Source organism: Callospermophilus lateralis, chromosome 6, assembly GCF_048772815.1.
Source record: "Callospermophilus lateralis isolate mCalLat2 chromosome 6, mCalLat2.hap1, whole genome shotgun sequence".
NCBI lineage: Eukaryota > Metazoa > Chordata > Mammalia > Rodentia > Sciuridae > Callospermophilus > Callospermophilus lateralis.
The window spans coordinates 43456686-43484398 of record NC_135310.1 but is presented as its reverse complement, the minus strand read 5'-3'; the positions used below and the strand labels follow the sequence as shown (position 1 = coordinate 43484398).

Below are 27713 nucleotides of genomic sequence, written 5' to 3'. Positions count from 1 at the left end.
TTCCCTTGGTAGTTGTACAATGTTATCTTGGATAAAATAAATATTCTCAACTTTTTGCAACATTATATTTAGTTTTCATGTACTCTAAATCTGAGACCTCCTTCTTATGGGTTGGATTGTTCTTGTTTTCTGTAATTACATGTATCATTTTTATCTTAATGCCATTAAATTTCAGAAATATTATTCTTTTTTAAAAAAAAGAGGTTGGAACTAATGGTTCAAGAATGCTGCTCTGTACAGTTGCTCACAAAATTACATCAGAATTGATGACTGGTGATGATTAACTGCTACATTGGAACAAAATTCTATAAACAAAAAGTGCTACAAAAAACAAAACAAATTTTTTTAAAAGTACTATAGCAAAAAATCACAACAACAAGAACTCAAAAAATAGAATAAAATACCTAGTAGCTATACACTTACATATACCAGCTTTTTGGCTTTCTCTTTTTGTCTACAAATACAGAGTTCTTTTCCAAAAGGCCATACTGTAAAACATCAAAAAGTATTATGGCTTCTTTAAAGTGCTAAATATTTAGAAGATCCTGGAGTATAACTCTGGCACTACTGTCCGGGGACACTGGCAATGGTGTGAAGGTGGGCATAAAATCTCCAATGGGTTTAAAAAGAGAATGCCCAGGGCCACCAAGTTCAACTCCAGCTAGGTTACTAAAAGGCACAGCTGCAGAACATGGAACCAAGAGTGGATTCCCGTTGGTGCATCTGCCAGCTCTGAATTCAACTGCATCTTTAACATTTCTTGGTACATTTACACCTTTCTCTCTCCTTCCTGGTGAGTCTAGACAGTCCATGGCATGGGAAGAAAGTTTTGGTGGTGGGACAGAGGGATGAGATTCTGTTTCCAGAAATTTGACAAAGAGCTCTGAAAAAGAACTATTAAGCACAGGTTGTTGATTTGGTCTCAAAGGTATGCTGGGAATACTTTTTGATGTTCCTCCAAGCCAACTAGTCATCGACTTAGTAACACCACCATAATTTTCATTCAACAACTGCTCCACTTCCTCCTTTGGAATGTCCAGAATGCTCCCCATCAACTGCAACACTTTGCAATGTTTGCCTTTTGGTGTCTGGGAATGACCAATAAAAAGGTTTCTCATGAGGACCTTGTCTAGTTTTCCTTCTGTGCTGTTGACCAAAGTGGACAATTTCTGTTGTGCATGGTCCAACATTTCTTTTCGGAGCTCGTTTTGTTTTTTTCAGTTCTTCCATCTGTTCTTCCTTGAGATCTAAGTCTTCTCTCAGTCTGGAAGCAGAATCCAACATAGCATTTGCTTCATGCAAACGTTCCTGCAATGATGATACTTCTCCTTCTAGCTTTTCGGCCTTGTTCTTCCATTCAGCTATTGACTGTTTTTCTCTGGCTAATTCAGCAGAATGCATAGATTTCTCTTCTTGTTGGAAGTGCTCTAGAACCCTTTGCAGGTTACTTGATGACAGGGCACACTGCCTTACTCGTTCCTGGCAGAGCGAAAGCTGCAGTGCATTCTCATCCCTCTGTTGAGAGACCATACTCAACTTTCCTACAGTGACTCTATCTGCACACTGGCTTGATGACTTGCCTTAGAAGATGTAGCTAGCTTTTCCTCCAAGAGTGTGACTTTCTGTCTCAGTTGAATCCCTTTGTCTTCTGCAGCCAAAATGTCCTGGGTGTAAGACTCTTCTGATTCCAAGAGATGGCTGCGTAGCCTTTCTAGCTCCCGGTTGAAGTGTAATTCTTGGTCCTGTAAGTGTTGAACCTCCTGCTGGAGGGCAGTGTTTTCCATCTGTTGTTGTTTTAGTGCTGCGATGACTTGGTCTCCTTCTTGCTGAAACAGAGCTGTCTTCTCCTGCATTGACTTAACTGCATTAGAAAGCTGGCTGAATTCCCCAGCTTCTCCCTCCTCTTTTGCTTCTAACAGTTGCTCAAAGGCAAGAGCTTTCTCTTTCATTGACTGACATTCTAATTCTTTTTCTTGCAGCATCTCAGAGAACTTCAAGATTGTCTCTTGCAATGCTTGATACTCCCTTTCCTTTTCTTTACATGTTTCTCTTATTTTTTCAGTTTCCCCTTTGAGTTTACAAGTGTCCACTTCTAAAATCAGTGTTCTCTCTTTTATCTCTCTTACTGCTTGCTTCAACAACTCCTTTTCTTTCCACAGGTCATGTTTTTCACTGCCACTTTCTACATTAAGGCTTTCAACTTTGGTTTCTGGAAAAATATCAGAATTCTCTGTTGGAGCATCGTGTCTTTCTCCAGGCAAGTGGGCTTTTATTTGGTCAATAGTTTTCTGCAAGTCCTTAATCTTGTCCTCTTTTTCTAAAATTAACTGGCTATGCGCAGCATTCATCTGCTCATATTGGTATTTAAATTCATCCATTTCCTTCTTCTGCTCCTGTAAAGACTGAAGTAGTCGCATTTTACGCTTTTTTTTATTAGCAATGATGTTTTGATGGTGTTTAATTTCATCTTTCAGATGATTTTTGACAATATTCAATTGAGACACCTCTGATTCTAGTTCTGTGATAGCATCAAGGGTTTTAGGCTCAGCCACAGGTACAGCTCGATAGTGCACTTCCCTGAGGCTTTTCAATTCTTTTTGCAGATGGTTGTTTTCTGCTTTCATGGAGCAAAGACTTATTTTTCTTCTATGGTTTGCCTTAAAGTTTCATTTTCTCTTAAGGCCTGAGAACAAAGAACACTTATCTAAATACTTTTGGAGTTCTGAACTTTTTTCTTCGAGTTTTTCAATAAAAACTTCTTTCTCATTTATAACTTGTATCAATTGCTTCAGTTCTTCTACATGAGATGCCAAAGTTTCCTCAGTTTCTTTTTGATCAGCGGTCATTTGCTCAATATTCTTTTTGAGTCCTGCAATTTTAAAGTCCTTCTCTTGATTGAGTTGCACTACATATTCGTGTTTCAGCTGAAAGGCAGAGGCATTCAAATTATGTGCATTGGAGAGTTCCTGAATAGTCTGCCTGTGATTATTTGCTTCTTCCAACAGTCTTTTTTCTACCTGGTGTTGTTCGGCTTCTATCTCTTCTTTGTCTCTTTTGAGAGTCTCCGTGATAGTGTCTTTTTCTTGAGAGATTTGATTGTTAGCAGCAATAGATTCTTCCAACTTATGCCTTACATCTTCATGTGCTAAAATCAACATTTCATTTTCTGTTTTGAGTTCAAAGCAACTTTCTTTGAGCTGTTCTACTTCAGAAAGATTTTGCCTTAAGTTGCTAAATTAAGATTCCCATTCTTTAAGCATGTCATCCTTACAATGACAGAGTCTTCCTTCAGAGAACTTTGGAAATTACACTTAAATCCAGACAGCTCATCTTCAATTTGTCTAATGTGATCTTTAAGCCCAAGGTTTTCCTGCTGGATGTTTAAGCTATTTTTTTGTGACTGATTTAGCTGATCTACTAAATCTTCTACTTTACCTTCAAGCTTCTGCTTGGTTAAATGCAAATCACTGAGGCTCTGTGCATTCCCAGTTAACTTCTCCTTCTGCACATGCAACTCTTGGGATATGTTCATTTGATCATCCTCAAGTTGATGAACTCTTTATTTTTCATCATCTAGATCTTGTTTCAACTTCTTGATGACGAGGTCTCCTTCATTTTGTTGTTTTGATAGCTCATCTTGTATCAAAATCATGCACTTTATAGCTTCCTGATTCTGATGGTCCAGTTCTTCTAACTCAGCTATCAGCAGCTTCTTTTCATTGATAGTCTCATTCAGTTCTTCCTCCTTTGCTTTCAATTGAACTTGTAAGTCATGTAATTGTACATTCAAATTCATGGCTGTTGAAGCTGTATTTTTAATTCCGTGATAGTCACAGCTCAATTTTGAGAGTGACATCTGAAGTTTCTCTTTTTCTTGACTCAATGATGACTTCTCTTTTTCTAAAGCTTCAACATGCATTTTAAGTTTCAGATTATCATCACCAAGACTGTTATCCTGGTTTAAACTATTTAGTCTCATGATTTCCTTCTCAGCATCAGCCAGGGCTTGTTGTAGCCTGAACACTTCTTCCACTGCTGAACTCTGAGGAAGGATTTTTCCTTTTTATGCCACAGTAGGACTCTGCTCCAAAGCTGACATTTCATGCTGATGATCATTTATGTCTGGACTTCAGTTTGGTTGAAGATTCTTGATAGTATTTTGTACTTTGCAGATTTCACGTGAGTCAGAATGATGTGTTCCCTGAGACTCAGCAATCTGCCTCGAGTGGCCAACATCAGATTCAACTTTTGCAACTTCAATTGACAATCTGTTTGTTTCTTGTTGTGATGAAATTATGTCACTAAAGTCCATGTCATCATTCAGAAAGGCTGAAAAATGACTACTGATCAGGGAACCGAATGGAGCCCGTGCAGTTGTTGTTGGTACACCACCAGCTCCTGAAGGTACTGATTGAGCAGCTGCCTGTAGTTGGAACACTTGATCTTGCAGTGCAATCTCTCTTGCTTTAAGATGGCTGATTTCTACCTCTTTTGTTGCAGTTGATTTTGGTAACTTACAGACTGATGGTTTATTTGCAGCTCTGATGCTTCATGCTTTTCTTCCAGATCAGTACAATACTTTTTCAGTCTTTCATTCTCACATCTTAGTGTGGAATCAGTAGCTTCCATTTCCTTTCCCCGACAATGAGGTAAAGCTGCTTGTAGGTCTCCTAAGTCTTCCAGAAGAAGCGTTTCTCTGGTGAAGCTAGAGATATGGCCAGTGAGAGCAGCCAAGCAGATCCCCACCTGACCCAAGAAGTAGCCCAAGCATGAACCCAGGCTTCCAAACCAGGACAACATTGCTGCCACTTTAGTGAGCCTTTGTGCCTGCTCTGAAAACCGCGTCCATCACCGTCCACTTCTCTGACCCGAACACCCTAGAGCGTTGCTGGGGTCAATTATGACTGAAGAGCTCAGAATTCTGCCACGCGCTGGGGGCTCCCCCAATGGCAACCATCTTGTTCTGTTTGTAAAAGCAGAGGCCTGTCCTGGGCTTTGACCAGGACTCACCACCAGTGGCACACTCACTCCCTGCCCTGCTGGGAGGTGCCTCTGCTTCTTCCCTGCACTTGCCTGTCAGCTATTGGCTCACAGGTTTGGGAAGGGTGGGCTGGGAGGAGCTAGGGATACAGGAAAGTGTTCTAGTTTGAGTCCAAAGGCAGTGTGCTCTGGAGCCAGGATAAATCAGTGTTGTAGATGAAATCCAAAGGTAATTCAAGGGAGAGTTCCCTCTTGTCTGGGAGGGGTGGAATTTTTCTTGCTTTCAGTTGCATTCTGTTGACAAGGTGAGGTCTTGCTCCATTACGGAATGCAATCTATTTAACTAAAAGTCCACCGATTCAAAAGTAAATCAACTTCTTAACACCAGCACAGACACACCCAGAAGAATATTTTGCCAAATATCTGAGCATCATAGTTCAGACATGTTAACATATAAAATTAACCACCACAAAGTCTTAATCATTCTCAGGATTCAAATTATAAGATGGATTAAATGTCACTAAAGGACCATCTTTACCCTTTCCAAAAATAAGTTTTTGCTCTTCATCTATAAATTTTTTTATTGGTTGTTCAAAACAATACAAAGCTCTTGACATATCATATTTCATACATTAGATTCAAGTGGTTATGAACTCCCATTTTTACCCCAATTACAGATTGCAGAATCACATTGGTTACACCTCCACATTTTTACATGATGCCATATTAGTGACTGTTGTATTCTGCTACCTTACCTATCCTCTACTATCCTCCCTCCCCTCCTCTCCCATCTTCTCTCTCTACCTCATCTACTACAATTCATTTCTCTCCTTGTTTATTTTTGCCCCATTCCCCTCACAACCACTTATATGTAATTTTGTGTAACAATGAGGGTCTCCTTCCATATCCATGCAATTTCCCTTTTCTCTCCCTTTCCCTCCCACCTCATGTCTCTGTTTAATGTTAGTCTTTTCCTCCTGCTCTTCCTCCCTGGGCTCTGCTCTTAGTTGCTCTCTTTATATCAAAGAAGACATTTGGAATTTGTTTTTTAGGAATTGGCCAGCTTCACATAGCATAATCTGCTCTAATGCCATCCATTTCCCTGCAAATTCCATGATTTTGTCATTTTTTAGTGCTGCGTAGTACTCCATTGTGTATAAATGCCACATTTTTTTATCCATTCATCTATTGAAGGGCATCTGGGTTGGTTACACAGTCTAGCAATTGTGAATTGTGCTGCTATGAACATCTATGTGGCAGTATCCCTGTAGTGTGCTCTTTTAAGGTCTTCAAGGAATAGTCCGAGAAGGGCAATAGCTGGGTCAAATGGTGGTTCCATTCCCAGCTTTCCCAGGAATCTCCATACAGCTTTCCAAATTGGCCGCACCAATTTGCAGTCCCACCAGCAATGTATAAGAGTACCCTTTTCCCCACATCCTCCCCAGCACTTGTTGTTGTCTGACTTCATAATGGTTGCCAATCTTACTGGAGTGAGATGGTATCTTAGGGTGGTTTTGATTTGCATTTCTCTGACTGCTAGAGATGGCGAGCTTTTTTTCATGTACTTGTTGATTGACTGTATGTCGTCCTCTGAGAAGTGTCTGTTCAGGTCTTTGGCCCATTTGTTGATTGGGTTATTTGTTTTCTTATTGTTTAATTTTTTGAGTTATTTGTATACTCTGGATGTTAAGGCTGTATTTGAAGTGTGAGGAGTAAAAATTTGTTTCCAGGATGTAGGCTCCCTATTTACCTCTCTTGTTGTTTCTCTTGCTGAGAAAAAACTTTTTAGTTTGAGTAAGTCCCATTTGTTGATTCTAGTTATTAACTCTTATGCTATGGGTTTCCTATTAAGGAATTTGGAGCCCAACCCAACAATATGTAGATCTGAGTCAACTTTTTCTTCTATCAGGTGCAGAGCCTCTGATTTGATATCAAGCTCTTTGATCCATTTTGAGTTAACTTTTGTGCATGGTGAGAGAAAGGGATTCAGTTTCATTTTGTTGCATATGGATTTCCAGTTTTGCCAGCCCCATTTGTTGAAGATGCTATCTTTTCTCCATTGCATGCTTTTAGCCCCTTTATCAAATATAAGATAGTTGTAATTTTGTGGAGTGGTCTCTGTGTCCTCTATTCTGTACCATTGGTCCACCTGCCTATTTTGGTACCAGTACCATGCTGTTTTTGTTACTATTGCTCTGTAGTATAGTTCGAAATCTGGTATCGCTATGCCGCCTGATTCACACTTCCTGCTTAGAATTGCTTTTGCTATTCTGGGTCTTTTGTTTTTCCATATGAATTTCATAATTGTTTTATCTATTTCTACAAGAAATGTCCTTGGGATTTTGATTGGCATTGCATTGAACCTATAGAGAACTTTGGGAAATATTGCCATTTTGATGATGTTAGTTCCATGAACAGGGTATGCTTTTCCATCTTCTAAGATCTTCTTCTATTTCTCTCTATAGGGTTCTGTAGTTTTCATTGTATAAATCTTTCACCTCTTTTGTTATATTGATTCCCAAGTATTTTTTTTTTTTTTTTGAGGATGTTTCAGAAGATTTGTCGCTGATATACAGGAATGCCTTTGATTTCTGTGTGTTGATTTTATATTCTGCCACTTTGCTGTATTCATTTATTAACTCAAGTAGTTTCTTTGTAGACCCTTTTGGGTCTGTTAATATAATATCATATAATCTGCAAATAGTGATAATTTAAGTTCTTCTTTTATTATTTTTATGCCTTTAATTTCTTTCATCTGTCTAATTGCTCTGGCCAGTGTTTCGAGAACTATATTGAATAGAAGTGGTGATAGAGGGCATCCCTGTCTTGTTCCAGATTTTAGAGGGAATGCCTTCAGTTTTTCTCCATTAAGAATAATGCTAGCCTGAGGCTTAGCATATATAGCTTTTATGATGTTGAGGTAAAATCCTGTTATCCCTAGTTTTTCTAGTATTTTGAACATAAAGGGATGTTGTACTTTGTCGAATGCTTTTTCTGCATCTATCGAGATGATCATGTGGTTCTTATCTTTAAGTCTATTGATGTGGTGAATAACATTTATTGATTTTTGTATATTGAACCAGCCTTGCATCCCAGGGATGAATCCTACTTGATCATGGTGCACTATTTTTCTGATATGCTTTTGTATTCGATTCGCCAGGATTTTATTGAGGATTTTTGCATCTATGTTCATTAAAGATATTGGTCTTATTTATTTTTTTGAAGAACCAACATTTAGTTTTATTAATTTTTTCAATGGTTTTTTTTTGTTTCAATTTTTTGATTTCCGCTCTGATTTTAATTATTTCTTGCCTTCTACTACATTTGCTCTTGTTTTGCTCTTCCTTTTCCAGAGTTTTGAGGTGAAGTGTGAGTTCATTTATTTGCTGGTTTTTTCTTTTTTTGAGGAATGAACTCCAGGAAATGAATTTACCTCTTAAAACTGCTTTCATTGTGTCCCATAGATTCTGATATGTTGTGTCTGTATTTTCATTTATCTCTAAGAATTTTTTGATTTCCTCCTTTATGTCTTCTGTAACCCATTGATCATTCAGTAGCATATTGTTCATTTTCCAGGTGATGCAGGATTTTTCCTTCCTTCTTTTATCGTTGATTTCCAGTTTCATTCCATTATGATCAGATAAGATGCATGGTATTATCTCCACCCCTTTATATTTACTTATTGTTGCCCTATGGCATAATATATGATCTATCTTTGAGAAGGATCCAATGTGCTGCTGAGAAGAACGTGTATCCACTTGATGATGGTTGATATATTCTATATATATCGGTTAAATCTAGGTTATTAATTGTGTTATTGAGCTCTAGAGTTTCTTTATTCAGCTTTTGTCTGGTGGATCTGTCCAATGGAGAGAGCAGTGTGTTGAAGTCACTGATAATTATTGTGTTGTGATCTATTTGACTCTTGAACTTGAGGAGAGTTTGTTTTATGAATATTGAAGCACCATTGTTTGGTGCATACATATTGATAATTGTTATGTCTTGTTGGTGGATGGTTCCTTTTAACAGTATATAGTGGCCTTCTTTATCCCTTTTGATTAACTTAGGTTTGAAGTTGATTTTATTTGATATGAGTATGGCCACTCCTGCTTGCTTCTGAGGACCATGTGAGTGGTATGATTTTTCCCAGCCTTTCACTTTCAACCGGTGTATGTCTTTTCCTGTCATATGAGTCTCCTGAAGGCAGCATATTGTTGGATCTGTTTTTTTAATCCAGGTTACTAGCCTATGTCTCTTGATTGGTGAATTTAAGCCATTAACATTTAAGGTTACTTTTGAAATATGGTTTGTGCTTCCAGTCATGTTTATTTATTTATTTTAGTTTGGCTCATTTTTCCCTTTTTGGTTATATTTTTTTTGTTCTTCCCTTTACTGTGTTACCTCCCAATATTAGTTTTGGGTGCTGTTTTTCAATTCCTCTTCTTGTAGTGTTTTGCTCAGAATGCCTTGCAGAGCTGGTTTTCTGGCTGCGAATTCTTTTAACTTTTGCTTATCGTGAAATATTTTAATTTCATTGTCAAATCTGAAGCTTAATTTTGCTGGATACAGTATTCTTGGTTGGAATCCATTATTTTTCAGTGTTTGAAATACGTTGTTCCAGGATCTTCTCGCTTTCAACATCTTTGATGAAAAATCAGCCGTTAACCTAATTGGTTTACCCATGAATGTAATCTGCCTTCTTTCTTCTTTCTTTTTTAATATTCTTTCCTTGTTCTGTATGTTGGATATCTTCATAATTATGTGTCTTGGAGTTGGTCTGTTTCAGTTTTGTATGTTTGGGGTCCTGTAGGCTTCCAGGATTTGGCAATCCATTCCATCTTTCATATCTGGGAAGTTTTCTAGGATTATTTCATTTAATAGGTTGTTCATTCCTTTGGTTTGAACCTCTATGCCTTCTTCTATCCCAATGACTCTCATGTTTTTTTTTTTTTTTATAACATCCCATATCTCTTGGATATATCACTGGTGATTTTTTAGCATCCTTTCTGTGTTGACTATATTCTTTTCAAGTTGATACACTTTGTCTTCATTATCTGATGTTCCAACTTCTATTTGATCTAGTCTATTTGTAATATTATTGTTTGAGTTTTTAATTTGGTTTATGGTTTCCTGCATTTCTAGGATAACTGTTTGATTTTTTTTTGAAATCTCTATCTCTTGGTATAGCTCATTCTTTGCAATTTGAATTTGCCTATTTAATTTGTTTTCAAAATATACTTTCATTGTTTGGACTTGCTGTCTAAAGTCTTCTCTAAGATTCCATTCCATGTGAGTTAGGTGTGCCTTGAGTTCTTTCTCTGACCATTTTTCTGAAGCCTGTAGGTTCTCCTGCAAATTTAAGTTGTCCTGCATTGTTTGTAATCCTTTTTTCCCTTGTTTTTTCATGGTGCTCACGTTGCTTTCCAACTCTGTTTGACTGTTGTGCTTCTGTTTTCTTCTTTAAATTTGTTTTGGTTACTATAATTCCAATATCTCTCCTTTGTGTTGGTAGACAATATTTAGAGATGTTGGATTTGATTGTGATTTAAGGTAAATTCATTAGTCTCATTAGAGGCCTACAGAATTTGATGGCATGTATAGAATTGAGGTTTGAACTTACGATTTTATGTTGAGGACGGGCGCTTTGATGGTATGGAGGTTAGTATATTTTAGCTTCTTTGGGGGTTGCTCAAATGGAGGTGGATATTAACAAGAGAATAGACAGGAGTACTTGGGGGTAGTTAAGGGCTTAGGCGGACTATGGACCAATTCATAGAATTCATCTATTTGCATTTAGTAAGTTGTACGTAATCTGGGTGGTCATGCTTAAGAGGAAAGAAGGGGAAAAGGTAAGGAAGCCAACCAAGAAAGAGAGAGGGAGAGAGGAAAAAAAGAGAAAAGAATAGAAAAGAAAAGGAAATAATAATAAAAAAATAATAATAAAATGCAGTAAAATAGAAATTACATTTAAAAAATAATAGTATAACTGTAGAAAAGAAAAAAATTAAAATTAAAATAATAATAATAATAATAAAATTTTTTAAAAAAAAGGGACACTATCAGTCTTCTATTTTCTTCACTTCCAGTAGGTGGTGCTGAGCCTTCCAGGCCAAGATTTTGCCCTCCGGCTGTAGGAAACAGTCCGTGTGAGGCCGCTCCCTCCTCCCCCCACTGGTGTCTCTCTTAGGTTAATTCCTGGTTTCTAGTCCCCTGGCATCTCCTGTCAGCCAGGTCTATCCCTATGTGATACCTCTTGGCAGTTCAAACTGCACTCTGTGCCTGTAGTTTTCAGGAGTTGGAGCCACAGCTTTTGGGAACCGGCACCTTATTGTTTTGACTCCTTCTGCTAGCCCCTCCTCCTAGAGCTGGCGAAACGGGTTTTGTTTCCACCACTGATGGGAGAGAGGAGTTGGGGGTCAGGTGCCCTTGCCTTTCCCCCATGCCTCCACTCACTCTCACTCTGTTAATCACGCCCCCGGGAAGCCGGGGAGAGATTTTATGTGATTTCCCCGCTGTATTGGAGATGGACTAAATGTCACAGACCTGCTCTATAGCTGAATGAGCTGTGATCAGTGGAAAACTGGCAATGGTGACGTTAGCTCTCCAACATGGTGGCCGCTGGCTTCCTCGGTGGTCTGACTGGTGTGGAGAACTGAACTGGACCACTTCCTTCCCCCGTCTCAAACCCAGAATTCAACACTGAGCACAGTGAGGGCACAGCCAGCAGGAGCCCGCAGAATCTGCAGCCCCGTATCTTAGCATTGCTAGCTCGTCATTTCCTGGGGCGACGCAGTCTCTAGCAGCAGGGCAAGTTGCTGAATAAGCAGCTTGACCCTCCGTGTGGACAAATCGCTCACAGTTGAGCCCCAGTAACTGATCCTCTAGGTTTTGGAGCACTCCAATTTTGCTGGAAATTCCTAACAAGATAGCTTTTAGCTGTTCTAACTCATCATTCACCCGCATAGTGACGCGGTACACAGGGGTGATGCACTCCATTCGCTGCCATCTTTTTCTCTGCTCATCTATAAATTTTTGAGTTCTTTTTAATATTATATGGTCCTTGTAAGTTCTGATTGAAGTTTATTTAAGTGCTCAAAAATTCCACTTCAATTTCACTTAAGAAACTTTGTTTTGTGCCCATAACTTGATGTTCACTTAACCTGTTGTTCTTTATCAGTGCCAAATATAACCCTGGTCTAAACAGTCCAGAGTGAAATAAAAAGTTGAGAAAGTTTCTACTATGGAGTAACAATCCTATATTTGAATCCTGTACCTAGAATTAAGGTTCACAAGGAGATAAGTTTAGACCCTGATTTCCAAAGTGTTTAAATTCCATCAAGTTAATGATGAGGCAGCTTTGTAGAGTTGGGGAAGAAAGCAAAGAGATGAAGCCCATGGGCTGTAACAGACATACCAATTGGGACCTGCTTCAGCCCGGATGGCTGGGCAAAATAACCTGGGGGGGTGACGAACAACTTGTGTACCTTGATACAGCAGGAGTAGGAGCCCTTTATTGTAGGACAGGAGGAGTATTTATACATTCCACACAGCTTATCTAATTAACATAAACTCGATACAGCAGTCAACCAATCAGGAATCTCCACACTTAATGGCTAGCTGGCATTACTTCACAAACCACTCCCTCTGACATTTTGCCGGGCGCCATCCAGACTTGTTTACAGACTCTAACATTTCTCTGGCAAAATGCCAGGTGCCATCCTGACTTGTTTACAGACTCTAACAGGGACCAAAGCAATTTTGGAGCTGAATTGACATGATGCTTTTGACAGGATTATTGGGAGTTGGTAAAAACTGTGGGCAGTAGGGCCTAGTTGGAAGGTAGGTTATTGGAGTTGATTCCCTGGAAGGGCACATCCTATTCCTCAGTCTTTTCTTCCCCTCAACATCTTCCTGACCCCCAAGAGATAAGCAACTCTGTTTTGAAGCCAGGCTTCAAAAAGTGCTTGTTTATTCCTAGACAGTATTTCACTTATTTAGTATAAGAATTCTTGGAGAATATCGAGGAGAGGACATGGAAGTAAAAAAATAGAGAAAGCATTGAAGAAGGAAGAATGAGAGGAGAAATGGATAAAGAGAAATCATGACATCATTTTGTGATCTAAAGCAAAAGGAAAGAGGAAGAGGGCAAAAGTTTTGTGTACGTGGTCAGATGCTTCATGAGGGGCATATTGAGGATGAAACCTGAGGAAGTTGGTTATTGATGATCTTTGTGGTTCTGGGGAGTGAAAGTGGGATTTCAAGGTAATCAGGGTGAGCTGGTTAAATGTTCAAGTCAGCATTTGATAAAGATAGTGCCTTTTTCTTCATATCCCCTTCATCTTACAAAACAAACTATCTCCTTGTGGTCTTCTGTCTCAATTCCTTCCATGTTTCTCTCTCTCAAAAGAGGTCCCTTGGATCCTGGATCCTCATTCAGCAAATATTTATAAAATTCATTCATATACTTAATGCTGAAAATGGAACAATGAATTATTTTTCTTCCTAGTAGTTCTGAATATTTCTTTATGTCAGAGACTCTTCCCTTTTATATCTTTATAAATTGGTAATTTTAAAAAACAAAGTATATGTCATTTAAATTCAATATGTGGGAAAATCACTAAATTCAAGACAATTGCTAATTCTTACCTTGAGAGTTTTTGTTGATGCATTTGAGATAGTCAGTAATTGGGATATGGTTGGGTTATCTCCTGTTATGCATTGATTTCATGAATTTATCATTGAACTTTTTTTTTAGGCAGATATATTTTATACTGATGCATTAAATTTTCTTTGATTTTCTTTCTAAATATATATAATCTGGTGGGTTCTAGGTTTTTATATCATTTCTTTTTTGCTTCTGTTGCAAAACTACTGATTAAAATACAGGCTAAATAAAAATAATGTTGTTATAAGAGTGGGATGAGACTATTGTTTTTATGAAAATCTTTCCAAGTTGTTCTCTTCATTTCTGTTTCAATATCCAGCCACAGAAACTAAATAAACAACACCCCCCTCTAAGGAAGATAGGAATATAACACACACAATGCTAATGTCCCTGTGAGACACATTTAGATTATTAGGCAGGTGAAGAAAGAGCTTAAAGAGAAAGGTTGATATTTCCCATTTCTGTCTTGCAAAGTAAGGCAATGAGAGCTCTTTGAGTGATTTTATAGTGTGATGTACCTACTACTTGATACTTCCTGTGGACTAGTCACAGATTTAATCAATCATCCAGATGTTTGGTCAAAGATCCAGATAGTTTTGTCAACTTTATGTGAAATAATTTAATGCCCCAAAGTGACTTGAATTGTCATTGTAATGTATAGCAGAATTGGACTGTGGAGAGTATTAAATAGAACCCATCCATACAACCTTATCAAAGAAATAGAAACTGATACTCTCACACCCATCAGCTCTTTTGATCATGCTTCTTTACAGTGATAATTTAAACTCAATAAAATTTCTTTTGTCCACAGAATCTAAAGTCTTAGTATAAGGTGATATTTTGAATATTCCTTCAGTTGTATAAATTGTAAAATAATGTGAATTAGTAATTATATTTTATGTCTGTCTTACTTTAAATCAAGTTCAAAGCAAGAAATGTCATTTGAATTTCCTCAAAACACATTACCTGCAAAATAAAAGTAATAGTATTTCTTAGATCAAAAAAATGTTCCATACAATACAGGATAGTAGCATAAAGAAATGGAAGGTATTGGAAACAAACACATCTGGTTTTGAATCTTGACTAAGTTATTGTTCATAACTTGATCTTGGGTAAATTTCTTGACTTCCCTAATCTGCAAAGGTCAGTGTCATTGCAAAGGTTAACTATAGTGAATATAAAATGCCTGGCACTTTATAGCTTGTAACTCTTATGGTTTTTCTGTTCTCAAAATAGGTATAGCTCTTCAAAATAATGGTGTTATGTTTATCTCGATTTTTAGCCTCATAGTGTTCCTTTTCTCTCTTAGCCTAAACATAGAATGTGCAACTATATAGGGCCAATGTTATTACCTCACTCAAGAAGTATACTTTTAACACTGACAATGTTCTTGGTACTATCTTGGCAAAGGACATAGTGAGGAACAAACAGACAAGAGCTCCGTCTGATTGGAAAACTAATTTAGAAAAAAGAATAAATAAGTGAGTAACTAGATGAATAAGTACATATTATAAAGTATACTCTACTCAAAATGTACAATTATTCCAAGAGAGCAGAACTGAAATGCTTGGTTTGCAATAGATTGTCCAAAAATAGTTTGAGTGAATGAAATATAATCTGTTTATTGCAGCGTAAGTATGCTTAACAGGTAAATCATGAAGAAATTGGCAGTGCTAGGAAGAGAAAACTGATGTGTGAGCTGTGTCAGGAAAGAGATTTCTGTATTAGAAACTGAGAGGAGACAGGTGGATTGGAATGTCAGAATAAGGGGAGGCACATCTGAGATCAGAGTGGAGGCTGGGGGCATGGAAAAGAAAGGCCATCAAAAGCATTTACAGTAGGTCAAGTTTATTATTATTTTTTTGAATCTGGTATGAAGGATTGAACCCAAGGTCACTTAAACACTGAGTCATATTTGCAATCCTTTTTTAACTTTTTCTTTTGAGACAGGGTCTTGCAAATTTGTTTGAAGACTCACTGAATCACTGAGGCTGGCTTTGAACTCGTGATCTTCCTGCCTTAGCTTCTGGAGCCACTGAAATTACAGTCATGCACCATTGTGCCCAGCTCAGGTTTAATCTTTTAATTTAGTATTTACATCTTTTTTGTAATTATTAATTTTTTATTTATATATGACAAAAGAATGCATTATAATTCATATTACATATATACTGGATAATTTTTCTTATCTCTGGTTGTATACAAAGTATATTCATGCCAATTCGTGTCTTCATACATGTACTTTGGATAATAATGACCATCACATTCCAACATCATGTCTAACCCCATTCCCCCTCCCTTCTACTCTCTCCCTTCTGCCCTATCTAGAGTTTGTCTATTTCTCCCATGCTCCCCCTCACTACTCCACTATAAATCAGCCTCCTTATATCAGAGAAAATATTTGGCATTTTGTCATTTGGGATTGGCTAACTTCACTTACCATTGTCTCCTCCAACTCCATCCATATGCCTGCAGATGCCATAATTTTATTCTCTTTTATTGCTGAGTAATATTCCATTGTGTATAAATGCCACATTTTTTATGCATTCATCTACTAAAGGGCATCTAACTTATTTCCACAATTTAGCTACTTTGAATTTTGCTGCTATAAACGTTGATGTGGCTGTGTCCCTGTAGTATGCAATTTTTAAGTCCTTTGGGTGTAGACCAAGAAGAGCAATAGCTAGGTCAAATGGTGGTTCTAATCCCAAATTTCCAAGGAATCTCCAAACTGCTTTCCATATTGGCTGCACCAATTTAGAGTCCCACCGATAGTGTATGAGTGTACATTTTTCCCGAAATCCTCACGAACACTTATTGTTGTTGTCTTCATAATAGCTGCCATTTTCATAATCGCTGACATTCTGACTGGAGTGAGATGCAGTTAAACACCTATCTCTCACCATGCACAAAACTCCACTCAAATGAATCAAGGACCTAGGAATAAAACCAGAGACCTTGCATGTAATAGACAAAAAAGTAGGCCCTAATCTCCATCATGTGGGATTAGGCCCCAACTTCCTTAATAAGACTCCTATAGCACAAGAATTAAAATCAAGAATCAATAAATGGGATATATTCAGACTAAAAAAATTCTTCTCCACAGAACAAACAATCTGTGAGGTGAATAGAGAGCCTACATCTTGGGAGCAAATATTTCCCCCTCACACATCAGATGGAGCTCTAATCTCTAGGGTATAGAAAGAACTCAAAAAGCTAAACACACACACACAAAAAAAATAAATAAAATAAATAAATAAAATAAAATAACACATTCAATAAGTGCACCAATGACCTGAACAGACACTTCTCAGGAGATGATATACAATTAATCAACAAATATATGCAAAAGTGTTCATCATCACTAGCACTTGGAGAAGTGAAAATCAAAACTACTCTAAGATTTCAAGTTCAGTCTTAAAGGCTGGAAATGAGCATGTTTCACCTCTCTTTCTCCTTCTACTAGCAAATCCTCATAGAAATTAGAAAAGGACATTTGAAATGCTCAGTGATCCAAAATAAGAATGAGAATTTCAAGGACTGAACACAAAAATAGATTATGAAAGAGTAGATCAATTTGAAAAGACAAAAGCAAATATAGAATGTGCAAGAAAGAGATAACTTGCAGAAGCTGAGAGGTGACAGGATGCTTCATGCTTTCAGTATTAGATACCAAGGATCACAGAGCCCAGGACAATAAGATAGTTAACTGTGGGGTATGTAGAGCAAAAACATGAGAAATCCTGCAGAATAAAAGGCATAAACTGAATATCCCTCTCTCAGAACCCAAACAAGGAACCACCAACAAGCAGGGAGGGATAGAGAAGAGCTGGGTAATGCACTTAAGAAGCCTGACTGAGTAGCTATACCAAGAAGTTGTACACAAAACTACATATCATGTTCAAACACACAGGCTACAGCCACCAAAATTTACCATGCCCTAGACCACAATGAAAATGTCAGCCAATACCATAAAGGTGTTATCACACAGGCTGCAATTACTTGTGCATCAAAAATTACAAGAATTTTGACTTCTTAAAAGACAAAATTCCATATACAATGAAATTAGGGCCATAGAAACAATTCCAAATAGTTGTTAGATTAAAACAAAAATCAAGATGGAATTAAATTAAAATACTATAATAGTCATCTGGTGAGTATGGCAGAAGCAACAGGGATTTATATATATATATATATATATATATATATATATATATATATATATATATATATATATATATTTGAAAAGAGATTGAAATCAAATGGCATATGTTTTTAACGTTAAAACATAAGAAAGTACCTGGATACTGGCATGCACCTGCAATCCAAACTGCTAGAAAGGCTGAGACAGGAGGATAGCAAGTTTGAGGCTAACCTCACCAATTTCTAAGAATCTGTTTCAAAATATAAAATGAAAAGGACTATGGATATAGCTTCGTTTAGGATTCAATCCCCAATACCACAAACAACAACAAGAAAACAGGAATAGAGAATAGAAGAAATAAGTAGAAAGAGTTAATATAAAGTTTAAACAACAAATGAAACCAAGGAAAAAGCATCAGGGGGCTAGCGAATAAAAACAAAACATGTACTTAAAAGGTTAATAAGATACTTTAGAAAGTATGATCAAAATAAAAAGGTTCAAATAATTGCCAGAAATGAAATGAGAATCATGAACCATGAGGAGGAGTCGAAAGATTTATAGGAAACTCAGCTTCAGAGCAATGCATTGCTTTATTAAATGTAGATTAACTGAATTGTTAATTTTTTAAAAAATCAGTTATGAATGAATGTGTATACTTTCGTGATGCCTACACTAGCTCACAAAAGGGTTTAAAGTCACTAATAATTGAAATGTATCCCTCAGGAGAATTTTTTTAAGGAGAAAAAAGTAATTCAGGTGTTCCTGGTGCATAAAGAAAGTGGCCAAGATAATTGTTTCCTCCTTAGGCATGTTAGTGAGCTGTCATGCTCTGTGCCATGGACAGAGAAGGCAGAGTCTGGCATCCCTGCTGAGACAGATTCAGGAGAAGCAGTAGTTATTTATGGGGGAAAAGGTACTCCATGCGGAAAAAACAAGTAACTTAATGTTATTTACTGGTATTTGTCACCATTGATACCTCTAAAACCCAGAGGGTCATTTGGCACTTTCTGTTCAGGCTTGAATTTCTAGATCTAAGCTATGAGAATTTTTTGATTCAAAATGTTTTGAACAACCAATAAAAAATAAATAAAAAAATAAAAAAAATTCTCATAGCTTAGATCTGTCAGATCTGCATGATATCTGACAGAAATCAAGAGAAACTTCTAGTTGTTCTCTTTCTCAATAGGTGACTAGAATGTAAAAATAATTCTAATGATAACTTACATAACTTTTGAGACGATATACACTTTTTAAAAGTATTAATGTACCTGGACCAGGCTATACTTACAGCTAATATTAATTCTTCCAAAAATATCATACAGCCTCCAAAACTATAAAAATAATCACTTACAATTAAGAGTGAGAAAAGTGTAAAAGACATCAGCTTCAACAGATGCAGACTTTAATCCCAGTGGCTGAGGCAGAAGGATCACATGTTCAAAACCAGCCTCAGAAAAAGCGAGGTGCTAAACAATAGTCTTAGTAGCCAAAGTTTTCAGAGAAGTAAAACCAATAGTGAGATCCTGTCTCTAAATAAAATACAAAACAGGGCTGGGGATGTGGCTCAGTGGTGGAGAGTTCCTGACTTTAATCCCTGGTACCCCCCCACCCCCACCCCACCAAAAAAAGACTCTTACCTGTTATGTAAATGCTTTACTATAGTGATGTAGATGTTATCTGTCGTTGTTTAAACAGTATAAATGACATGCAAATTTTGGCTTCTATCTCAGAGCTGAGAGTGTTAATCTGTAATCCAAATAGAGAGGTGGACATGAGACAGCTGAGGGGCACTTGCAGTTGGTAGCCCAGGTGGCTTTACAGAAAGGTGAATTGGATCATGAGCTCTAACCTCATCAGTGGATTAATCCACTAATGGGTTCATAATTTGACAGGATAATTGGGATTTGGTAAAAACTGTAGGCAGTAGGGCCTGGTTGGAAGGTAGATCATTGGAGTTGATTCCCTAGAAGGGGACATCTCATTCCTCAGTTCTTCCTTTTCCTCACCATTTTTCTGATCTCCATGAGATGAGCAGCTCTGTTTTGAAGCCAGTCTCCCTGGCTTATTGATGGCCATCTTCTCCTGGTGTCTTTAAATGGTCTTTCCCTTATACACATTTAGGTCCAAATTTCACCTTATAAGGATTCCAATCCTATCAAATTAGGACTCATGCTAATCACACGTTTTATTTTAATCCTCTCTTTATAATGTTCTCTCCAAATACAGATACCTTCTGAGGCACTGGGGATTAGAACTCCAACATATCTTCTATGACCTTTATAAAGTGACGGCCAAGGTAAGAAATGGAATTATGGCTAGCAAAGTGCTCCTCCTATCCAGGGCCTCCAATGCTGAATTGAAAGAAGAAAGTCAAATTCTGACAAATCTCATTAGTATCACATAATCAGTAGAGAGATAAGCAATCAGGACTACATCATGATGGAATCCTGAAGAGTGTTATTAGTGACTGGGTTGTGTGCTCTCAGCAAATGCAGCAGAGTTGCCTATTTTACAAAGCTTCAATCAAAATTGAGAAAATAATCCCAAACCAACTGCCATAGGACAAATGGTACAACTCCAACTTGACATAAGACAAAAATCTCAAGTCAGGAAATAAGGAACAGGCCCACTCAACATAGGGTATATTCAAGTCTTAACAAGTTCATGACTTGTCTGGGTTTTGCCCACAAAGAGGCTCTGAAATGTAACTCAAAACACCATATCATGGCTCTAAAATTTATCTCAGAAGTAGAAAGATATTAGATATGGTAGTTAAAGGCAAATTACGACCACATATTCTCTAAATAAGATTCAGTGAGAGGTCTATTCAAAGCTGCTTCTATGAAGCATAAGCTAAATGAAGGAACTACATGCATACATTTGTAAACACACACACACACACACACACACACACACACACACACACACACACTACATCAAAAGAAAAGCAAAAAAAAAAAAAAAAAAAAAGCCAGAGATCATGATATGTAAAAGCTAGATGAAGAATTTGTTTTAGGAAAAACAAATGATCAAACCTAGTGAAATATCATTCCCCAGAATTGTGCTACAAAAGAATTTAATAAGGACATAAATTTAATAAGAGCTCAAAATTAAGACAAACAATCAAATTAAATTAAAAAAAAAGAAACTTCAGGGCAGAGAAGCAGAGTCTAAATGCCACATTCAAACCAATAAGTAAATTACAAAAATCAGGCCATAGATAAACAAGAAGGCATGAAATTATCAAGTGCATGTGAATAAAATGGATCGAGTATCCAATGATATAAGTACATCTATCACTGGATATTTTGTCAGGAATGCACCATAAATAAAATATACTTTCTAATAGCCTTTGAGATACCATATGGCATCAACATTCTACAAGGTAGAATTCCAATATAACCAGAAAATGTGCTTTGAAGGTATCAATTGAATGAATTGCATCTGTAAGTATTCATGTAATACAGCCAATACCAGAAAAGTACTACCTTAGAATTTGATTATTTGATTCTTGTACCAAATTATGGGTTTACAAACACATCAAACATGGGGGTTATAAACCAGCAATTTTAGAGCAGTCATCACACCAATCTTTTTTTTTTCCATAATTTCTTTTGGTTTGAGCTAATTTGTGATGAGTCATGGAGTGAAAAACTTCTAACAATGAAAGCTTTAAGAACTCAAGAAGGGGGTTGAGGTTGTAGCTCAGTGGTAAAGTAGATATGAGCCACTGGGTTTGATCCTCAGCACCATAGAAAAGTAAATAAATAAATAACATTGTTGTGTCCATCTACAACTAAAAACTTATTTAAAAACTCAAAATTATTTATAAACTCAAGATGGGGGACTTTTTCAAGATAGTAGAATAGAGGGGGTTGCTTTCCTGGTTGCTTCTTGGTGTTAAACCAAGAAAGCAAATAGGCAGCTTCACAGGAAGGTAGATTAAAAAAAAAGAGGGGACACTTTACTGGGAATTAATACTGGACATTCGAAGCAAATGGCAACTCAGCAGGTTGTCTATAATAAAATAAGGGAGAAATTCCCAGTGACATCACCAGCAGCAGCACCAACCAAAGTGGTACCCCAGTGAGCAAAGTGGAAGGGCAGGGAATTAAAGGAATCCACATTTTTAGGAGCCTGAGGCATGCTTGGGTATGGAGAGATCAGAGATAAAAGACATTGTCTGACTAAACTGAAAGGCATGCTGCACATCCTTGTGTGGGAAAGAAGCCACATCTCTCCCAGGTGGACATGGAGTACAGATGAAGGAAATATTTTGTATCTGCTTCACTGAGTTCAGCAGCTGTCAGATCCAATTCCTGGAAAACTAGAGCTTAACTGAAATTACAGTTCTGAGAAACCAATGCTGCACAGCATAGAGTGTGCCTAAGTGAGCAGGAGAAAATCAAACGTGAAGAGAAGTTTACACAGGGGAATGCAGGTCATGGAAACCCACCTGGCTCCCCTCTCTCCCTAAGACTGGTGGCTTGCAGAACCAGCTAGGAGAGAAGCACCCAGCCAGGAATTTGAAAGGGCAGGGACAGGAGTGATTTACCGAAGAGTGACCAGGAAACAAAGGGTCTGCAGGTGACAGAGTAAACTAAGGATTGGCTCTTCCACTGCATGAGTGGAACCCAGGAGAGATCCTGGGGTGCAGTGTTCCAGCATGGACTGACAACTTCTTGGCCCTGGAGATGTACAGATTTAAAACTTTCAGACCAATTGTCAATCAAGAAGAAACCAGAGCCTACCCAAGACTAAACCTCATCTCCAGTAGCTCTGCCTATGGGATTTTCTCTCACAGAATATTCCAATGACCCCATCCTGAGGGTAGAGCAGACATCACACTCCATCCCACCCCACCAATCACTGCTGAGAAGGGAAGATCAGAATCAACTCCAACAGAATCAATTCTATAAATTTTCATCATCTTTTTCTATTTCTTTTCTTTTAATTTTATTTATTTTTACTTTTTTGTCTTTCTTTCTTTCTCTTTAATTGTGACCTGAACAGTTTATGGACATTTATACAAATTCATGTTTGTTTCTTCTTTCTCATCTCTAGAATTTTTTGAAGGTAGTTATTTTTCATTGATAAATATTTTAAGGACTAGGATGTTTTATTAGTATATTGTGGTTTTGTTTTGTATTATTTTATTTTTATATTTAAAATGTTTATTTTATACATTTTTCTCTAACTTATCTGTTTCTCTTGATTCTATTTCTCTCTTTTTATCTGCTAACAGCCAATATTTATTGCTCTATCATTCACTCTCCCAATAATATTTTATTTATATTTGTATCCCACCTATAATCAACACATCCTCAATCACTCCTAGTTTGCTCCCTGTTAACCACTCAAAATGGTAAACCCATTTGCAGTCTTACTGTTTTTACTGTAATAATTGATAATGTCATTTCTATTTATTGTGATGACTAACATTGTAGACGTCATAGCAGGAACTATTTGGTTTAATGCCGTATATTGTTTACATTGGTTGTTGCTATTATTTGTCTCCCACTAAGCAGTGACATACTGCAATCCTTCAGGGACACTATAATCCCACAGGATTGAAACTCTGCTGCCTCAAAACCACACTGTTAGAGTGGACTTCAAACGAAAGTTAATAGGAGGGACAAAGAAGGTCACTTCAAACTGCTTAAGGGAAAGATGCATCAACAAGACATAACATTTGTAAATATTTATGCCCAAACAATGAAGCATCTATGTACATCAAACAAACTTCTCAATTTCAAGAATCAAATAGACCATAACACAATAGTACTGGGTGACTTTAGCACATCTCTCCCAAACCCAGATAGATCCTCCAAACAAAAACTAAATAAAGAAGCTATAGAACTAAAAAATACAATTACTAATTTAAACTTAACAAACATACATAGAATATTTCATTCATCAGTGACTAAATACACTTTCTTCTCAGTAGCACATGGATCCTTCTTTAAAATAGACCACATCGTAGGCCAAAAAGCAACTCTTAGAAAATACAAAAAAAAAAAAAAATAGAGATAATGCTTTGCATTCTGTCATATTATGATGGAATAAAACTTAGAAATCAAAGAGAAAATAAAAAATGGAGAGTCTCACACACCCCTAGAGACTAAATAACATGCTATTAAATGACCAATGTTCATCTGAAGAAATGAGGGATGAAATTTTAAAAATGCTTAGAGGCAAATGAGAATAGTGACACACATATGAAATCTCTGGGACACTATGAAGGCAGTTCTAGAAGAAAGTTTATTACATTGAGTTCACTCATTAAAAGAATAGAAACTCAACAAATAAATAACCTAACATTACATCTCAAAGCCCCAGAAAAAGAAAAACAAACTAACACAAAAGCAGTAGAATACAGGAAAACTTAAAATCACAGTTGAAATCAATAAAATTGAAAGAAGAAAATTTTAAAAATCAACAAAACAAAAAGTTGGTTCTTTGAAAAAATAAATAAAACCCTTAGACAACCTAACCAAGAGAAAGGGAAAAAGGCCCAAATTCCATGATGAAAATGGAAATATCACAATGGATTATCAGAAAATATTTTGAAAACTTATAATCTAATAAAATAGAAAAATTTAAAGACAACAAATTTCTAAAGACGTATGACCTACCAAAATTGAATCTGAAGGATACAGAAAATTTAATCAGATCAATTTCAAGTAAAGAAATTAAAAATGCTATCAAAAACCTACCAAAAAAGAAAAGCCTAGGATAAGATGAATTCTCCAAATCTGTAGAATTTTTTTCTTTTAAAGAAGAACTAACATCAATCCTCAAATTATTCCATGAACTAGAGAAGAAGGAAAGATTGCCAAACTCATTCTATGAACATACTATCACCCTAACACCAAAACCAGACAAAGACACATCAAGGAAAGAAAACTTCAAACCAATATCCCTGATGAACATAGATGTCAAAATTCTTAATAAAATATGGGCAAATCACACACAAAAAATATTAAATAGATAGTGCACCATGATTAAGTGAGTTTCATTCTGGGGATGCAATTTTGTTATTCATATGGAAATCAATAAATGTAACTCACCATATTGAAGAATAACATGATTATCTCAATAGATGCAGAAAAAAATTTTGACAAAATTCAGGATTCATTCATGCTCAAAACACTAGAAAAACTAGGGATAGTAAGAACATACTTCACAAATGCTATGTAAATGGAAACCAAGGCCAATATCATTCTAAATGGAGAAAATTGAAAGCATTCCCCCCCACATGGAACCAGACATGGAAGCCCACTTTCACCACTTCTATTCAACTTAGTCCTTGAAACTCTAGCAAGAGCAATCAGACAGATGAAAGAAATTACAGGGATATAAATAGAAAAAGAAGAACTCAAACTTTCCCTAGTGCCGAGGACATAATTCTATATTAAGAAGAAACAAAAAACTCTACCAGAAAACTTCTAGAATTCACAAATGAATTCAGAAAATTATCAGGATATAAAATAAATACCCATAAATCAACTGTGTTTCTATACATCAATGATGAATCACCTGAATGAGAAATTAGGAAAACTACTTCATTCACAATATCCTCTAAAAAAAAAAAAAAAAAAAAACTTGGGAATCAGTCTAACAAAAGAGGTGAAAGACCTTTATAATAAAATCTACAGCACACTAAAGAAAGAAATTAAAGAAGATCTTAGAAAATGAAAAGATCTCTCATGTTCTTGGGTAAGCAGAATTAATATTGTGAAAATAGCCATATTATAAAAAGTGTTATTCAGATTTAATAAAATTCCTATTAAAATTCCAATGACATTACTCATAGAAATAGCAAAGCAGGCATGAAATTCAGTTGGAAAAATAACAGGCTCAGAATAGCCAAAGCAATCATTAGCAAGAAAAGTGAAGCAGGAGGCATCCCAACACCAGGCCTTAAAATGAACAAACAAACAAAAAACAACAACAAAAATTCTACATAGCATTGGTAAAAAAAACAAACATGGACACAATAGAACAGAATAGAAGAAACAGAGACAAACCCAAATAAGTAGAGTTATCTCGTACTGGACAAAGGTGCCGTAAACATACATTGGAGGAAAAAATGGCCTCTTTGACAAGTGATGCTAGGAAAACAAGAAATACACATGTAGCAAAATTAAATCACACTCCCCCCTCATTCTGCACAAAACTCAACTCAATGTGGATCATGGACATAGGCATTAGACCAGAGATCCTGTGCCTACTAGATGTAGGCCAAATCTCCATCATATCAGCTTAGAAACCAAATTCCTCAACAAAACTCCTAAAACACGAGGAATAAAATAAAGAATCAATAATCGGTATGGTATCAAACTAAATGACAGAAATACAATAAAAACTACATTGAGATTTCATTTCACTCCAGTCAGAATGGCAATTATCAGGTATACAAGTAATGATAAATGTTGGAAATAAGCATGTTGAGGAAAAGGTTCACCCATATGTTGCTGATGGGTGTGCAACCACTCTGCAGAGCAGTCTAGAGATTCTTCAGAAAACTTGGAATGAAACCACCATTTGACCCAGTTTTCCCACTCTTTGGTTTATACACAAAGGACTTAAAATCAACATACTATAGGGCCATGGCCACATCAATGTTTATTGTGAATTGACCTACTATGAGCAGAGCTATCAACCAACCTAGCTGCACTTCCACAGATGAATTGATAATGAAAATGTGTATATGTACATAGGGAATATTACTCAGCCATAAAAAAGAGTGATTATGACTTTTGCTGGTTAAAGGATGGTTCTGGAAACTATCATGCTGTAAGTAATAATTATAAAGAGGAAACAGAGACAAGGTGCAGAGGCAGGGAAGGTAGCAGAGTGGCTCTTTGTTCAAGAGGCCACATTTATTTATACCAATAGGTTACATTAGGTCATTAGTACCATAGCTACATTATTGTTTAGAGTAGCAGTAAGGTTGCTTATACTGCAGTTACATTTCACAGTTACAATATTCAAGGTTAGGAGCTTTGTGCAGTTCTCAAGAAAGTCCATTGTCTGAAGTTACTGTTAGGTAGGCAGATCCAGGAGCACCAGGGCTTGATAAAACATTATAATTATCTATCAAACAAGTTTCTTTATACCCAGGAGCTATGTGCCTGCAATCAAGATCCAGGCTTAATGAGACTCTAACACAGAGGCTTCTCAGGGCATTGCATACCAGCTAGACCTTGCACATGTATTAGCTATATTACTGGATCCCAAGAGAGATTGCATGGCTTTCTAAGGGTGAGAAACAGGGTACCTATAATCTCCTGGGAGTTTGCTCATCAAGGAAACACTCCCCTGTACATTTCCACAGTCAGAATCCTTTCATGTCCCCCTTCTTGTTTTTTAAGGCCTTTCAGATGAATAATAATTGTTTGTCTTTTTGTTAATGTCAGCAGGAGCAAAAAAATAGGGTAAACATTGGCAACATCAAGCACAACATAATAATCCCAATATTAATAAACATGTACCTATGAATAATTGTTTGACCCAAGTAAAGTTGGATAAACAAGAAATTAGCCAATCCAATAAATCTAAACCTCCATTGTCTTCTTGAACCTTTTAAATGATATCTTTAAGGTAGTCTAACTCCTTTGTGATACAGTTACTATTATCACTTAAATTGAAGCAACACATATTATTAAGCTCCTGACATCCTTCATGATGTAATAGCAACAAATAATCAATTGTGGCCCGATTATCAAGAAGAGTTTGATGATGTTGTTTTTGTTCTACATTAAGCGTATCAATTGTCATAGAGGTATGATTTATATGTTTTTACAATAGCACAGGCCAGTTTCATAGTAGTTTTGTAAGTCCTGACAGCTGGGGGGGGGGGGGTGTGATGAACAACTTGTGTACATTGATACAGCAGGAGTGGGAGCCGTTTATTGTAGG

The 27713-nt window shown here is 36.7% G+C and overlaps 1 pseudogene; it reads right to left on the bottom strand.

Moving 5' to 3' along the window:
* Window positions 1-527: 527 nt before the first annotated feature.
* On the bottom strand, window positions 528-4800 carry LOC143641834 (thyroid receptor-interacting protein 11 pseudogene; annotated as a pseudogene).
* Window positions 4801-27713: the final 22913 nt, after the last annotated feature.